This window comes from Patella vulgata, chromosome 5 (assembly GCF_932274485.2).
Source record: "Patella vulgata chromosome 5, xgPatVulg1.2, whole genome shotgun sequence".
NCBI classification, from domain to species: Eukaryota; Metazoa; Mollusca; class Gastropoda; family Patellidae; genus Patella; species Patella vulgata.
This window is the reverse complement of record NC_065883.2, coordinates 63,560,690-63,579,052: the sequence shown is the minus strand read 5'-3', so window position 1 is coordinate 63,579,052 and position 18,363 is coordinate 63,560,690. Positions and strand designations below refer to the sequence as shown.

The following is an 18,363-nucleotide window of genomic DNA, read 5'->3' as shown; positions in this document are numbered from 1 at the left end:
ATTCAAATATGACCTTTAAAATAGCACTGAATATACCATCAATAACAATAATAGTATACATTTTCTAAAAAAATGTTCTTTTTTGTGGTATTTTTAATAATAAGGAAGCATATTTCAGCAATTTCTATGTACATACACAGTAAGATAGATCGTATGTTTTCAGCCCAGTGGTAACGGTGTAGCTTGAAACTGAGGGTAAAGTGCAGCCAGGGTGATAGATAGACAGACGACGGCTCTCGGTGTAGTGTAATTGATAGGCTGGTCCCAATCTCACTTAACAGTCTAACTTCAACTTCTGGTTATGGCTACAGCTATTAAATAGTTTAGCGGACTATTTTCTTTTAATCTGTTACACTGCTTAAAAGGATTATCTAATTTCTTTAACATCTACTTGCTGTATTACGACACGACTTCAGGTTGGTTGCTACAAATTCTCTATTTTTATTAACAACGAAACGAAACGTATAATTAGCATTGTTGGCGGGGTTAATTCATGCGTACAGCTGGTGAAAGAGAAACTCAAGCCATATTTTGTTTTGAGAATTAACATAGAATATTATAATACCATACTGATTTATTATAACTTTGTATGATTCAATACCGTACCCGAATGAACTTAGTACCTTTTTAAAACTATAAAATTATGATAATATTTATAATATCTAATAACGAGGTATTTAAACATATTGTTTTTGACCTTCATATGGACTGCTTTATGTTTTTCAAATCTAACCGACTTGATTTCATTATCACCTTCAAATAATGTCATCACGTGCGTCGATGACCATTTGTACGAAATAACCCTTTCTGTTCCTCCGAATGTAAAGATTTTAGTTTGTTTAAATTTTGAATAATTTGAACTTTCGCCGTGTCTTCAATAAAAAATGTAACTGAAATGGGTAAAATGTGAAAGGTGTGGTCTGTTCTGTTTTTAAGATAGAACTGAAGGACTAAACGCACCATGATAAAAACTTTACATTCATTGAAACAGAATCCCAAAACATGTAACTCCACTAACAATCATTTTGTTCTCCCTCTCCTTACATGATCCACGTCCAATAATTTTGTTATTAATTATGTTGTAATGTATGTGTGTAATTCCGATAAATTAATTCAAGCAGAATCCAAAAACATGTACCCCAAAAATTATTATTCTGTCTTCCCCTCTACATGCTCCAAGTCCAATAATTGTGTTATTAATTATGTTGTAATGGGTAGGTATTATACACCACATCGTGGATATAACTGTATGAGTGTAGCGAGCCAATTAGAATATATATAAATATGACCACCTGTGTATTAAATAACATAGACTATATAATAACATTCATATCTATATATAATCTAATGACGAGGCGCGACCAATAAAAATATCTATAATGTCAATGTATCAACCACATAAATTAAAAACTGTGCTTGCTTTATAGAACTATATATAGTATATTGGTATAACATAAAATTCAATCCGTGAATCCCCCAGCGCGCCTAGTAAACATACCCAGCATCGTGCACGATATTCGTTTCTGCGAAATTATATAATGGAAACTCCTCTAGTTACTGCTTTAAATCATATATCTATATTTTTCTTATACCTTAAAATAGAATGAGAAGTTTTGAAAAAAAAGTTAAATTATGACATTGGATTCATCGTTAAACACTGTTCCTCTAAAATATATCCTACAAAACTGTATTATTGTTCCTCTAAAATATATCGCACAAAACTGTTTAATTGTTCCTCTAGAATATATTCTATACAAAAGTTTATTATTGATCCTACAAAACTGTTTTATGCGTCTCTTAAATATATCCTACAAAATTGTATTGTTGTCCCTACAAAACAGTATTGTTGTTCTTACAAAACTGTATTGCTGTTTCTCTAAAATATATCCCCAAGAGTTTAAAAGTGTTCTAATAAAACTGTATTATTGCTCCTCTAAAATATATCCCCTAGCAATGTATTATTGTTCCTGCAAAAGTTTATTATTGTTCCTTTAAATATATCCTGTAATAGTTGATTGAAAGGTTTAATTTATCTAGATTTATATTATTAAGAATAATTTGTAGATAGAGATCATTAATAGACAAGTATATTCTTTATGATTTATTTTTGTAAATTATTTCATATTTTACACAGTTTTCTTCATAAATTATTTTGTCTTTTGTATTATTATTTAATAATGATTAATGATGAGGGTGGAGAGGTGGATTTCCTACAATTTGAAAAATTATCATTAATAATGTTAAAATAATTATAATTTTTGGTCATTTTATAACCTAAATCCCAATCTATTTTATTACACATTTGAGAAAATCTTAAACCGCTTATCACTTTTTGAGAAGTTCGTATAGCTAAAGACTTTTCTTGTACTATATGCATTTAATTTTCTTGTTCTATGAAGTTTTATCAAAGGTATATAGGAAGGAATGTACATACACGAATAATGAATAATACAGTGCATAGGAAACAAACAAAAAAACATAGTCATAGGACTATCCCCACCTTATAAAAACGAAAATATGCCTTTAAACTAAATAATAATACATGAACAATAAACTGAACAGGAAAGAAACAGACATATATAAGAAGAGTTTTACAACCCTATCAAAACTAAAATCTGTCTTTGATATAAATATATATTTTATACTTTTGAATCAAGTACATGTATTCAGTAATATGTATACTCTCAACATATCTTCCCTGATCAGATCAATTCCATAATAAACTTCTCTATAAATCTCCCACTCCCTCCACGAGTTAAATCCTGGCTTTAAGAAACTGATTCTATAGACAATGGTGTAGGATTAACTGTCAATATTGACTAAATGCAAGATAGAAGAGGTCAAAGGTTATACGACCTAAAGATGAACCTAGGTATTTAAAATCTACACCTGCTAGATAGAAACACTACACCATGCACACGGAATTCACTCTATAAAGAATCCCTTTAAGTGCCGAATTGGATCCAGGCTCGGCCGGAATAAAAGACGAATTGCTTAAATTTAACAGACTTTTTCTCTTAAATATTAGTCGTTTGTGTCAGCGATTTTGTTCTAGACATATTCATTAAAATGATACGAATGTCTTTTGTGATATATAATTTATCACCCAAGAACCTAATTATCTGTAAGATTTTGTAAAAGTGGGTGAAAAAAATACACATTAACAAATAAAACAAAGCATCATAAACATAAAGTGAGATCTATGCAAATTAGTGAATCTAATTAGTGAAATTTACCATGCAAAATAGTGAAATTTGTCATGCAAAATAGTGAAATATTTATCATGCAATATAGTGAAATATTTACCATGCAAATTCGTTAAATATTATGGAATATAATTAAATATTTACAACGAAAAATAGTTAAATATTTACAATGCAAAATAGTGAAATCTTAATCATGCAATATAGTGAAATATTTACCATGCAATATAGTGAAATAATTACCATGCTATATAGTGAAATATTTGCTATGCACTCTCGAATCGTTGTTACAAGGGACCCCTCAATTAGGAGTATATTTCATTTTCTTTGATCAGTCAGAAATTTAAATAAATTCCGAATTTGACAGATAAACCCCGTAAACCAGAAATCAGGATAACAACACTTTTCACAAATGCCTTCTTTACTTTTGATATCCATGGTTAGGAATCAAGATTACATTATAATAGAATTATCTACAGAGCTCAGTTCATATTTGGTGTTAAAGCATATGCGATGATGGTCTCACTTGCTGCACGATCCGCATTGAAGAAGGGTATTTAACGTCCTGCTTTTCTGCATCAACTGGGCTAATGAAGACGGTTGAAGAAAGGGGTCATAAGGGTTATAAAATAAAAACATAGAATTTATCAGCATCTCCTATTTCTGGGGAGCATAGATAAATGGAATGGGAAATGTTTTTTAAAAAACGCGTACGATTTCAACCACATCTTCTTTCTGTTGATAAAGTCCAGGGCGCAAACGTAATTGAGCTGCACTCCCCATCACATGGAATGTAAATCGTCATTTCAGTATTAATTCAAAACCATACAAATAAGATGGTTTTAATTTCTCAAAATTTATATTTATTTATCTAAGTTGTTTCCCAAATACAGACCACATGGAGAAAGTTACCCCTCATATACTGCGCAGAGAAAGTTACTTCTCAGTTACTGCACAGCGAAAGTTACCTCTCTGATACACTGATACTGCACTCAGAAAGTTACCTCTCAAATACGGCACTCAAATATGTTACCTCTCAAATACTGCACTCAGAGAGAAAGTTACCTCTCAAATACTGAAAGTTACCTCTCAAATACTGCACTCAGAGAGAAGGTTACCTCTCAAATACGGCACTCAGAATGTTGACTCTCAAATACTGTACTTATAGAGAGGAAGTTACCTCTCAAATACTGCATTCACAGAGAAAGTTACCTCTTAGAAACATCAGCCAACGAATTCGACATGAAATTTACACAAAATCACAATAGGTATTTTTCTTCTATGGAAACACGTTTGCAAGAACTTTTAATAGTTTTGACAAATTGTGTGGTATAATGTACTTATTTTATTTGTCTGTTTGTAAATTGTGGCTATTTTGAAGTTGATCAGAAATCAGTGGTTTAAAGTGATCAAGTTGGAGTTGTTAGTCATGCAAATCGATCACTTCTGTCGCCCCAGACGGGTGGTCATAATTTTGATCTATTTGACTGAATTTGGTTGAATTGCATAATAAAGGAAGAAAGAGTTATAAAATGAAATATATTTAATAGATTGTACAGAATAAATGTTTTAACAAACATAATTTTAACAATGTCATTTATATTTAAGCAGAAAAGGACATGATTATTAAAAGGGCATTAAGTAAGATTAGATAAAGAGCTGAGAGTTATCACTATAATAGTTAAGAAATAAATGCTGAAAATTTCAAATTGCTTCACTCTGAACCGAGATATTACTGATTCGATTAGTTGATGCGATAATAAACAAAAGTCTCGATTATCTGTTTTTACGTTAATTCATAAATCACAAAACTTATTCAAATCCACGAAATATCACAGGATAACGATGGCATCGAGAGTTGATTGTGCTCTTGGTAGGTTAATTAATGTCTAATTAATAATTTAGATAACATTTAAGGCCTAAAGAAAGACCAACAATAGTCAGATTAAGCTCTTGCATAATTCATGTTTAATTAACGGGTATTATTGACCCAAGCATAGAGGACAATTTCGCCCCTTCAAGACTGCCCGTCCCTTTCGCCACTCGTGTAAACCCATGGCTTAAAAGCCAAATAGTGATTTGGAAGCCATGTGAAGGAGACAGTGGACGGACGCAATTTTGAACCCTTAATACTACAATGGATAGTGTGGAACAAGTATCAACCCACACAGAACTGCACGTACATATGATCCATAGTGCCAAAGTTAAAATGAAATCTTTTACAAAGACATAGTTCAAAAAATATGACCTGAATGTAGTAATTAGATTTAGGAGTTATTTCATTTTGTTTTGTAGGGTGTTCGGGTTTTTTCTGTGTATATATTATTAGTATATAATATAATATATAACATATACTTTGATATTTGAGTATCGTGGGATATATGTTAAAGTTAGATTGACCTGTTGAAATAAAGGTGACAATATTATGGCGGGAAAAGGTATGTTGACTATCATTCTATAGACAAACTGTCAAAACGAGTTTTATATTCCCACGTTATATATATGTCTATATTTATATACTATAACACGATGATCAGTTTAACTGTATATACAGGTACACCACTACTGTATCAAGGCATACGGGTTTTTATACCGGTATAAATGAAATGGGGTTTAGCGTCCTAGTTTTCTGCACCAACTGTGCTAATGAAGACGGTTCTACCCCTGTATATTTGCCAATGAAAAAATAGAATAGAACTGTGTTACTTATGTGAACTTCAAATTAGAAGTTGCACCAGATGTTCTATCTACATCACACGAAATGAAAACGAAATGGGGATTAATTTCCTACGTTTTTGAAGACGGGCGAACAACATCCGAAGGACAAGACGCCCTTCCTTGTCAGGTCCTCCATCTTGCGACACAAACAAGTAATAGTCCTGAAGAACTTTCTCGTCTAACAACGGGGTCGAATCAGGGGTTTTCTGTTTCGTGAAGGGTATTCTACTCACCGAACCACCGTGCCCGTCCTTCACCAGCCTACAGTTAAAGCACGGTTGTGATTTATAGAGTCCGCTCTCCCTTTCTGGCTTCTATACGGGCCAGTCTACACTGAAATATTACCTTTAAACAGCAAGAAAACGTTCATTATAGATATTTCATTCCACCTTTTTCCAATATTGTAAAAAAAATTAAGTGCATTCCAGATAAGTCTGATTCATTTTAAGTCAAATCCCAAGACAGACTAATCTGTTCCTTAACACTGTATAACTTAATTTCAGATGGTTCTTATGTTGTCGATGGATTAAGGTCGGAAGCTGGATTTCCAATTGTTACATACCACCAATGAAACCTTTGGTTCTTTTGTTAGTTTAAACAGTATTTATTTCTGAAATATTTTACAATTTAAAGGCATAAAGAATACAAAAACAAGTCACGTAGGCTTATATTAATTTGCTTCCTTTTGTAGACTTTTCTTTTGAAATACACTTAACTTTAATCGTCTTCAAATGATGTGGATGTAAAATCTTCACTGAAGATTAAACGCAACAAATGAAATGTTTCGTTTCAGGATATCTAGGTACAATATTGTTTCTTGTTTTTGTAAATCTAGCATTTCATTTTTGGCTTCCGGTAATAAACCTGTAACTGGTATAACCGTGTCTAAAAGTTCGTTACTTAAATTTCCCTCGCCATTTCTGTTCGCAAACTAGTTATTGTGTTATAGCTCGATAGTTAGAGATCCATTATGCAAGATTAAGACAAAGAGCAGTACTATCGTGCAATAGTTGTTTAAAAATAAATAATAAAAAATGAAAACATGTATATTGAAATATATTACTTTTTTTCTCAGCAAAGTTATGAGGGTTTGAAGTTTTTACAAGATATAGCTAAAGTGTCTCGATTGTTCAGTACCAACACTACCGTGTCTTCTTTAACGTTAAATTTTTATATGGCGCGGGTGTTCTAATACATTTAATACCACAACCACCGATGTACTAGAGTGTTAATTATGGGTTTACCATGTGAATGTATATCTAAATGATAATTTATATATCATTTGAATGCCAACAAAAAGACCAGCAATAGTCAGATTTAGATTTAGATCTTTAATTAATGAAAACGATGTAAGATAGTTATAGATAGTCATTGACAATGTGTAGTCGTCCGGATGGGACAAAAAAAAACAAGGTCCCTTGTACACATTGGCGTGGAATTCGATATAAGAGTAGACCGTAGCTCCGCTGTTGGACATCATAGAACACTGTATGGCGTCGGAGCTGAACAGTAGGACGTTAAATCCCATTTCATTTCATTCCTTTATCAGTTGTCTAATCTCTACTTCCTCCACACTTAAGTGATTTGACCCAGTAAACTGACCACAAGACATTGGTCAATAAATAAACAAGGCTCATCTTTCATAATCTACATATTATCTATATTATTTGGACATCAGATTCATATAATGTTTACACGGTCAAGTGGTTTCTGAATTCATTTTCACATATTACCTAGACGTGGGATGGTCATCCTGTATAGTGTTCCATACTTTATGGAAAACGTATATTTTAGTCAAATTACTTCATATATTATCGTGAGAATGGGGGTGGGTGGGGGTGATAATATTGACATAAGTATATGTGAGCACCATGCACCAGACACGCTATGCAAGCTATTTCCGAAACACCTGATACCACTTCTCGTTTATTTGTGTGTTTCATAGCTGTGTACTGTACTGGTACTGATCTTTTAACAGTACGAGAAAGTAGACCCACACGCAACGGCTCTGGGCTGTTACATGTCGCCATGCAACGTAGAAGAAGAAACTTTATTACATAAAAAAAACTTACATCGTTATGTGCATATATGAATTAGAAATATGCATGAAACAAGCAAACATAGGTACAGGTACATTCAGAGAAACGTCTAAAATAACATAAATGATAGTTATTTAAAGATATAGTCAAAATAACATAAGTATATGTATACAAAGATATAGTCATAATAACATAAGTATATGTATACAAAGATATAGTCAAAATAACATAAATGATCGGTATACAAAGATATAGTCAAAATAACATAAATGATCGGTATACAAAGATATAGTCAAAATAACATAAATGATAGATATTCAAAGATATAGTCAAAATCACATAAATGATTGCTATACCAAAGTTCCTAAGCATTTTAATATTTCTAGTATTTTGAATTGTTGAAAGTTGATTCTTGATATAAAATTGTAGGACGTTAAACCCCATTTCATTGATATAAAATTAGTCTTGTAGTTTGGACGAGGCAGCGTCATAATATAAAATGTTTTATCATTTCAATATATCTTCCGGGGGCTCACCTCTAATGTTTTATTGGATTTAATTTTGTTTCTCCCATACAATTAGATAACTTTCTTGAATAAAATGTCCCTATTTGTTTTGTTTTATTGTTGTTTGTATTTTGTATATTCTGATATAAATGTAAAACTATAAACTATATAATTTTCCCAAATAGGCGAGAAGTAGCATCATGTATTCAAGAACGATTATTTGGACTCGGATTTCAGAAGGCAAAGCTAGGTGACAGATTCAACAGCCACCAGCCTTGCCAATACAAAGTTGTTTCATAATAGTATAAAATTAATTCCTAGGTTTAATTTGTTTTCTGTAGATGACTGTGATATGTTATATAATTATTTGTCTCGTTCGTCTATTTTAAATTATTTCACACATACCGTAGTCAAAATCTCACATTTTCAAACGGGAGAGGGAAAGCCTAATAATATTCTTATATAAATCACTTTTAGTCTAGGGGTATATATTAAAACGATGTTATTGTGAGAGTTATTTCCTGTAACTTCTCCTGTCCTCAACATAAAACTAACCACTCATTTATCATAGCTGTCATTTGAAAGACATTACTTTTATAGTTTCTATAAATCTGGAATTCACAACGGTTACTTTTGCTCTTTCCGTGAAAATTTTTCCTCTATTTTTCGACTTAATGCCGCGTTGTGACAAATTGCTTGCCTTCGGGGCTTCATTCGTGTCAGTTTCAAACCCAACACCTGACAGAGAGGCCATTGTTAGGATGGGCCGAATTCGACCATTACTGTTATAGAACCTGCCGACCGACATCTTTAAATGTCGTGTTTGGATTTCAGGTAGATTTAACGATTATAGAATCACTTTGTCAATGGTATCAACGTGTTTATAAGGGGAGATAACTCGAATGAGTTGGCTGCTGAAGCTTGCAAATCCCACTGTCTCGCTAATCTATGCTTTGTTACTCTCTCTGTATAAGAGTGTTCCCAAGTGTATAGATTATGGGACGACACGGTATTGTTTTGACAGATAAAATCCACTAATATTTAAAATCGTCAATCAAACGGCGGAGGACAGTTGTAGCTAGTAATTATGAGTTTATGGCTACTGTGCTGACTAGTCTCTTGTTAATACCCCTCCCATTTTATCAACCTCTGTTTTAAATCAAAATTCAGCATAGCAGACATGCACAAACGAGGTTAAATGCACAGTTTGAGAATTGTAAATGCAAGCGGAATATTTCAAATGACAAATCTTTTTTCGCGTATGCTGAATGAATGTTCGTTTAAAAATATTTGAAAAATAAAATTTGTCATAAATTAACGTTCTTCCTTTTAAACATTCTCAGTTGTTAGTGCATTAATTCCAAATAAATTGACATTCGTAGAATTTAGAATTTGTAGGCAACATATGGCTCTTTCTAATAAATTATAAAATGCTCAAAGATAGCCTCTGATTTTCTTTCTCGCTCGGTGGCAAATATTTTGGGAGACTGGTAGGTCTGTAGATATACAGTAAGCATAGATAGATTCAAAGCCTCTTTGTGTTTGTTTGGCACTAAGATTTATTTCTGTAGACAAGTATTTAAGATAGTCGCACGTTGATTATATAATTTATTTTTTAACCATGACTCAGTAAGAGATTATTCTATCGGGGATTACACAGTACACGTCGTTATTTTCTCTGCCATATAGATAAGAAGGGGATTGATAAAATTCGACAGTCCAACTGCCAACTGAACACACCATACATATATATCATATGATTACACCACTTGCTACTCAACTCTCTTTTAGCTTTCTGTTTTTGGTTTTGGATTGAAAGAAATATTAACCTGATCTAAAACCTTCATCTTCCTACTTTCTTTGCAATAAAAGTGTAATTGAATAATTAGTTATTTTCGTATACTTATTTGTAAATAAAACATATTGCAATTTTAGGAACAGTAAACACCGTTATAGAAAGTCTAAAAATAATAATTCTAGAGTCCGCAGTTTTTCAATTCTAGAAAGAGGTATACAGAGTTCGTAAATTTGATTAATAAGATTAAATATTTATAAATATTAGATTAGCGCTTTTGGGGGTTTGTGGCATTTTTCACTATTTATAGCGATTGGGGTTTTTTTTGGTTTTTTTTACAGATGTTATTGCTTGCAGTACGTTTTTCTTGTGAATATTTTTGGATTATAATTTCATAGATATAAACAGAACTTGTTATTATTTAACATCTTTTTTGGCTTGTACAAGAAAATAAATCGCGTTTGATTTGTCAGATATCACCGGTGAGAAACCGTTCAACTAGAAATGACTTTAATACGGATTCTTTTAGTTTCCTGTAAATGTTATTAAAGGATATTGATGGATTGTTATTCCATACTGGTGATGAGGTTATTTTGGCGTTTGTTTACCTTGTTATTAATATACTTACAAGCTTTTAAGATTTCTTGACCGCCATTTAATTCAGTCTTTGTGGGAATGAAAACATTTTAGTTGTATTTCCGTAAACCTGTCAGACGGTTTATGAAACGGATATGACGTCATTGACCTGGAAGCTGGGCTAATTTAATCTAGACATAAATTTGTAAATTCAAATTTTGATCAGTATTTAAAAAAATGTCTATATGCAACAACACGTCTGTAAATTTACAGTCGATTTCTTTACAGTGTTTTTCGATTTTCTCTTTAAATTGTCGAAAATATTTGTCAAGTTTAAGCCACTGAAATTCTACAAGTTAGAGAAGAAAAAGAGTGAATATAAAATGAAAAGTGATATATGGTTTTTTAAGCCAGTCACGACTACATTCTCTATGGACTTACACTAGACAATATTAACTCTTCCAGGCATTTTTTATATTAGGTTTTTATATTCTCTCGTGTTTTAACTACATTATAATTTTATTAAGATTTCCTTTTCATTATCGGATAATCTGAAATAGAGACATTTCCAGTATTTTGTAAATAATCAATTTGATATTATTCACGAAAACAGCAGACAGCCATTATGTTTATCATTGTATACTATTTTCAATTTGATTCGAAATATAGATCAATCTTTCAAAAGTTATTTACGACAAATAATTCGAAATTCCTCTAACAGTAGAATTAGTATCTTTCTGTAATTAAAAAAACTCAAATCTTTAAGATGACAACTGTCGCATCTTTAAGATCTGTCGATGTTTGCAGCCCTGAGAACTACTTAGTTAAAGTCAGATAATGGTCACATATTTTAGATCTGTTACTCGTCTGTTGTTGAGCCAGATGATCATCCCAACTTCGGGAGATGCTGATGGTCTCTTCTCTGATATCAGTTGATGGTCTCTTCTCTGATATCAGTCGATGGTCTCTTCTCTGATATCATCATCTTTGAGAACAGATGATATTCACTCTTCTAATATCTGACAGAGATGGTCGTATCAGTGACAGAGGGATGAGTGCATTTAAACCATATATATCTGTGGTTGATTCTCCAATAATTCAGCGCACTTTGGAACTCAGTAAATGATCAGATGTTTGGGACCACGGAAAGTTGGCTGGTTATAGCTGTTTTATTACCCGCGTTTAAACCAACAATTATTATGAGAAGGTCCGAGTTATTTCGCCATTGTTTCACCTTAATTCAACCCAGCTTCAAATAAACCAGGCATGCTGACGACGCGTTCATATGTCAAAAGATTGCGACGATTCAACATAAAATAATGTGCAATAAAAAGGTTGACATTATTACAACATGGATTCGCCTTAAAATTCAACACTGTTTTACATAGTCAAATGTGTTACAAGAATGTCAAAAGCTTGAGACTATTCAGCTAAAATGCTGTGCATTTTGTTACATTAGCTTGAAGCATTCATAAGTTCAACCTCCCGTTACAATTTTAAAGTTCCAAAATAGAGGTAATATATTTTCGAATGCAATAAGCACGGCAACAAGTACGCGTCGAATCTGATAACATAATAACATTAGAAAGGAAATGAGGCCAACGTCATGTCGAAAATTAACCTATACAAACTTACATAATTTAATTCATTCAAATAATATTTATAATATTCAATTGAAAACAAATTTATTGTCGCAAGATTAAGGTTGATAATGATATGATCAATATTAATATGAAAGTATCGTTATTAAATTATGCCTATTTTGAGGAGGTTTAGGGGTGGGGTGGGGTGGGTGGTATCGAGGAAGAGGTGTTCTAGTTTGTGTTCATGTAGCTAAAAGCTTGATTCAGCTGCAATTTTTATGTTGGAACTATGTGCACTTAATGTATTTTTTTAATTTTAATGGGCTCAGCGAACAAGACTCGTGGGTTTTCTCCGGGTCCTCCGGTTTCCTCCCAGTGCTAAAGACACCTACGCGCAAGGTAATTATCGAAATAAAAAGACGTTGGCTCGCTAACCTGGAGGTCTCGTGTTCGATCCCGGTGTTAGCCGAGAAAGTTCATCGGGATTTTCTGACGTGGTTCCCCCTTGTCAGCTGTGAGGTCGGTGCAGAAAAGTCGGACATTAAATCCCGTTTAATTTACTGTTTTTGTATGATATTTGAATCATGCAGGGTTTAAAGACTGTTGATAAAAGCTTAAATATCTTATTACGTGTACATTTTACTTCTAAAGTAAGATTTTTTTTGTATTATAATATAAATGTAAATTTTTACTTTAAAAAATTCTCTCGATATCCGAAAACATTCCCCCAAAAAACTAAAAACTAGAACTAAATTGGTTCATGTTTTAATGATGTTCTAAATATGAATTTTATTGGACTTTAAAAAAAATAATAAAATAAAACCACACGAAACGTTACTAAGAATATAAGATTACACTTCAGTCAGCTATAACCAATGATTTTTTTATCAGCAAGGATAAAGGTGTAACCCATTCGTCTCATGGGTATTCATATTACAAAATGATATGCAAGAGGTCAAGTAGCAAGTTCAAATAATATGCATATGCATAACATTAAATCATACACATTTGGTTAGTTGTTTTATCTTGGGAGAATTTTAGGCCTATCGGATGACTGATGTGTATTATCTAGGGGCGGTCTTTAAAACTATCTCAATTCAAATAAAACTGAAATTCAAATATGTCTAATGCACTGCATATTACAGAATATGATTCATATTAGACTAATGTAGAATTCGACAAAAGTATACGGGCTTGTATTGTAATGAAAACCTGTAAACTAAACATGTTACACGGACGGTGTCGAATTCTAATTTTTGGACGATTTTTGATTTAGTACATAAGGCTATCTTAAAAATTTATATTCATTGAAAGTTGAAAAGCGAGTTATGCTAATTATTATGAACTACATGTACAATTCATTCTAATGGCATGACGAGTTGGCCTCTATTTGTTTGTTCTGGGTTTCGGTTTCTTAAAATACGGAGTTTTGTAAAGTTTTAGACAGTAGGAAGCAACATTAAACCAAATTGGTTTACAATGACGTTTAAAAAAACAAATAACTACAATTATTGCAGGTTGTAAATGACGTCATCGGTTACCAGGTCACGACCTAATACTCTTGCTGCAGTATCAGTTATCTATACAGGCCGAGTGGGTGGGGTTAAAGGGGAGTATCTCCCTACACTGGTCAATTCCGGTGAATTATGACAATGCGCCGTCTTCCTGTGTTGATGATATCTACTATATATGATTTATTGATAATAATAACACAGCTCTAAATAATGTAGGTCGATGTTTATATATTATGTAAAACAATACGGCATAATAGACCGAAAATAATTCGTCTTCTTGACTGCGCTTATTATTAATACATGCTTAATGGCAACTCGTCACTCGTGTTTTAAGAATAACTTCTTTAGCAAAATATTGACTTCATGACATTAGGAAAGCTATACTAGGAACACCACAGCACTGAATTATGTATTCATGATTGATTTGCGTAAAACAAAACAATACAGACTTGGGACTCTCTCTTCAATGTCCAAAGGTCTGAGTTTCATATCCATCCATCATAAAATAATAAGCTGTATGCTGTTGCTGCTCGATTATATCTCGTTTAAAAAGAAAACAAAATGAAAACAAAACATCGTACATGCATATGAATCACGGAGCTATTTCAATCCTGAAAACTTCTGCTAATATACAAACAAGGGAATATTTAAATTGTAAATTATATGTTGTCTTGTTTTTTGTTCTGTTTGGCGTTTACAATATAACACAATTTCGGCTCCCGTATTTGGTAAATTTGTGTTTAGGACATACAACTGTGAATTGGAAATGAAATGAAATGGTCAACAGTGAATTGGATCTACAAACAAGGTTAATATAAGGGGTGCGATTTGGTTGATATTTTGGGACAGCTTCGATTAAAAACAAAAAAAATAAAGGACACAAAAATACAAAAAAAGCAGAACAGAGCTGAATTTCTAATGAGGGTTTTCTTTGTAATTTGACAATTAGTTTTAATTTTTCTAACCGTAAAAATTAATTTTCTCGATGAATGACAGCATAGAAAGTGAAGTGAGTGCCATGTGACATTGGAGTGGTGTGGAAACAAACTTGCCCTCGAGATGGCGCTGTTTCGCCCTCGAACGATGGGCAAACTTCTATTTTACTGAGGCAACAATTAAATGAATTGTTAGAGTATAATCATCGTTGGCATCTTGGTATCTTTGATTTATTTGATCGGCCCAATAAAATAAGTCACCGGAAAATTATCATTCCAAGGTGAAAGACTTCTCTGCTGCTGCTCACGTGCAGTGTATTCATCCGCACCGACCATTTCGCTCGACCAAAAAATACAAAACGATTGTTTCCGCGAAGCGTTTCACGTGATAATAATCTTAATTTTCCGTGGTCGTGGCTTCATATCATGAAAATTGAATATTGTTTATGCAGTGTTTTTATTGCTGAAGAAAAATCTGTTATATATTAAAATGAAGTCTGCTAATATGATGCGCTTTGACATATTTATATCAGGCTATGAACAACCTCTACATTTTAAAAACATTAACTCAAAAAGCACAATCTAAAGATGACAGTTTTACTCATTCATTTATTCATCAACCGTTAATTTTCCATTAATCTTTTTGTTTTCAATTTATACTTGATGCTCGTTTTAATTCAAAAGTTTTTGTTTTGCATGTTCTTATTTCGATTACGTTCTTCTTTAGACATGTATAAAAAATGAGAGCACAAAAAACAAAACAAGTATTTGGTTAATATAGCGAAACGAATAATTTAATTAAAGAAACTATATAATCAGACTACATAATGATTAAGACAAGCGTAATGAATTTTGACAACACGAATTAACACAGTCAGAATTCAATAGTTCTATGCATATTCAGTATGTCTGAGGAGATGTTTTCAATGCATATAAAACCTATTATTCATAGTCTGCCCTACATATGTTTTTTGTCAATACTGTGTTGATTTTTCGATTGTCCAGAAAAAATCACACATAGATGACAATTAATTATAATGACTTCACTGTCTTTCATAATTTAAAAAAAAAACACAACATAATTTATATTGAGAATAATCACTGTTTTGTACAAATAGAACAACGTTTCCACAAGTGTCCTCGTATCGCTATCAAGCACAAATGATTGTTTTCCATATAAATTGTGTTGTGCCTTTATTGTACTCAATCGCTATATGCCACTCAAGGATTATACTTTTATAATTTGTACGCCCAATATTTTATTTGTTTACAGATTATTATTCTTCAAAGTTTGATAATGATTGTGAAAGTAATATATACTAAAATGTCTTAGAAAGTAGAACAATACATTGGCTATAATATTGCATTGATTTTATATATAATGATATACGCATTGTAGTTGATGAGTTTTGAGGGTTCCCCAATGTACAGATATATACGTATAAGTTTATTGTTGAAAAAAAAAGCGTTTATCATCTATTGTGTTATTTTAAATATATTAACCCATTTTCATACATATTGTGGAATACAAAAGCTTGTCTGTTGCCAACTTTGATATACCAAAGCCTATACTATACTATAATACAGTGGTTTAACCGGCGGGGTTTCCGTAAGGCAGTTTCTGCCAATATGACATGTATATAGAGAAGATGCTAGCCTTTGGATATTATTACACTTACTCCACACATACACTGCTTAAATGTCGATTAATGGGTCTATTGTTATCAATAACTGTCCTTTATAATAAACAAAAGAGTATTGTTTACTCTTAATGACCTTACCTACTAAAACTTAATTAACTTAACGACTTTCAGCAATATTTGCAGTCTATAAACTTCTGTGGGGCGATATATAAATAATCTCTTGTGAAATAAAACAAAGCTGTTAATGCCGCGCCATAATCCAAATCCATTCTGCCACTTATGACTGTTCAATATAATTTCTATAGAAAGGTAAACTCCATGCTTAATCTTCTCACATCTTTGTTGACATTTTTTGTCAATATTTTGGAAATATATTTTCTCGCTTTCTCTTTTTAGCGAGCGTTTAATCCGATTTTTAACTTTTAAGTGAGTTTTTTGACAGTCATTTATAAAACAGTTTTAAATCCATTTATTGATTAAGAAATATGGATTAAATTCGTGCGAACTTCTAAAGGACAACTTTAACTCTGAATTAAGTTATGTGTATTTAAAAACAACATAATGTAGACTATCGGGATTTTAAACAGAAATAAAAATATCTAAAATTTTAAAAAAATTATTTACAAGAGTAATATGAAACAAAGAAGTCATTTGTCGGAAAATTTCTCCTTAGACATAAAGAATAAATTAAAATACAATAAACAGTATATGATATGAAAGCCTGTTTAGGTTCTCTTGCTTCAAAACTACCGAATCGCTAATAGGCCCTGTGTAATACCAAATTTTATTTATTTCTAATTTTTCGATTTTAATGTGTTCAGTTTTTCGCCCGTTTCCAACTCCCAAATTCACACAAGGTGTAAAATATTAAAAGACGCGACTAATAGCGCTGACGATTGTTTACATTATAAAAATGTGCGGAAATATGTTTGAGTTGAGATGGCCACACAAGTATTTTTAAAGATTAATTCCAAGATGGCATAAATCATGGAGGCGGTATGACAATTTTCTTTGCCTTTCCGATTAGTATAATAACTAAATATGATTAGGAATACAACAAATATGAAATGAAGCGAAACTAATCCGATAGCCGACGTTTGATCCCGTTTCATTTCATTTCTATCAGCTTGCCTCAAGTCGAAACAAAAATGATACCAAACAACAATTTGTTCTATTCTTTAACAAAAAGAAAAAAAGATTTTCGTTTTAGCAAAACGGAATAATTATCCAGTTTAAGTGTCCTAGCCATTGGGCTTTCTTCAAATACTTCATTTGCAGAGAAAACAAGAAACCGCTTTGTGTATCAAAGCCCAGTCGGTCAAAATCGCTGTGGGCTACATTTGCGCGGAGTTCGCCGTAAACTCAAATTTGCGCGGTGTTCTTCGATGCTCACATTTGATTGGTTCACACTGCTCAATGATTAACCAAATGTGCTCTCTGTGACAGGGGGCGGGACAATGGGCGGTCGGAAGAGTCCATTGTTCAATGAGTGAGTGTGAAATTAGTGGTGTATATGTGTTGCTCTCATGTTGAGTAGCATAAGATGTACGAGTATAGGATGATAAACGGCATTCTTACAGCTGACAGATCGTAGTCAAATCTTAGCCGTCATCAAAAAGGTAAAATTGTGCCACGCTTTTACCTTTTTACGGTGTCTAGAAGTTTGATGTTATATCATTGTTGAGTGAAGAACGACATGAAATAATAAGCCGATGTAATCATTCATTTTACACTGTGTTTTGAGGAATTATTATTTGCGACGTGCATGCCGCTTTTTTGTGTGTGATGGATTCTAATTTTTTTTTTTTAATTTTGACATACTGTTAAAAAGGACTTTGTCTTAAAATAAAT

General features: G+C 32.3%; 1 protein-coding gene across 3 annotated transcripts in view; it reads left to right on the top strand.

The window, feature by feature from the left end:
* Positions 1–259: 259 nt before the first annotated feature.
* Positions 260–18,363, top strand: part of LOC126820566 (homeobox protein Meis1) — a 97,452-nt gene continuing 79,348 nt past the window's right edge. Inside the window, exon 1 of one of the 3 annotated variants that reach the window (XM_050548600.2) lies at positions 260–416. The gene's annotated coding sequence lies outside the window, so the exon portion shown is untranslated. Of the gene's footprint in view, positions 417–18,009; positions 18,227–18,363 lie in introns of those variants that run through there. The other 2 variants (XM_050548602.2, XM_050548601.2) reach the window with 2 other exon arrangements.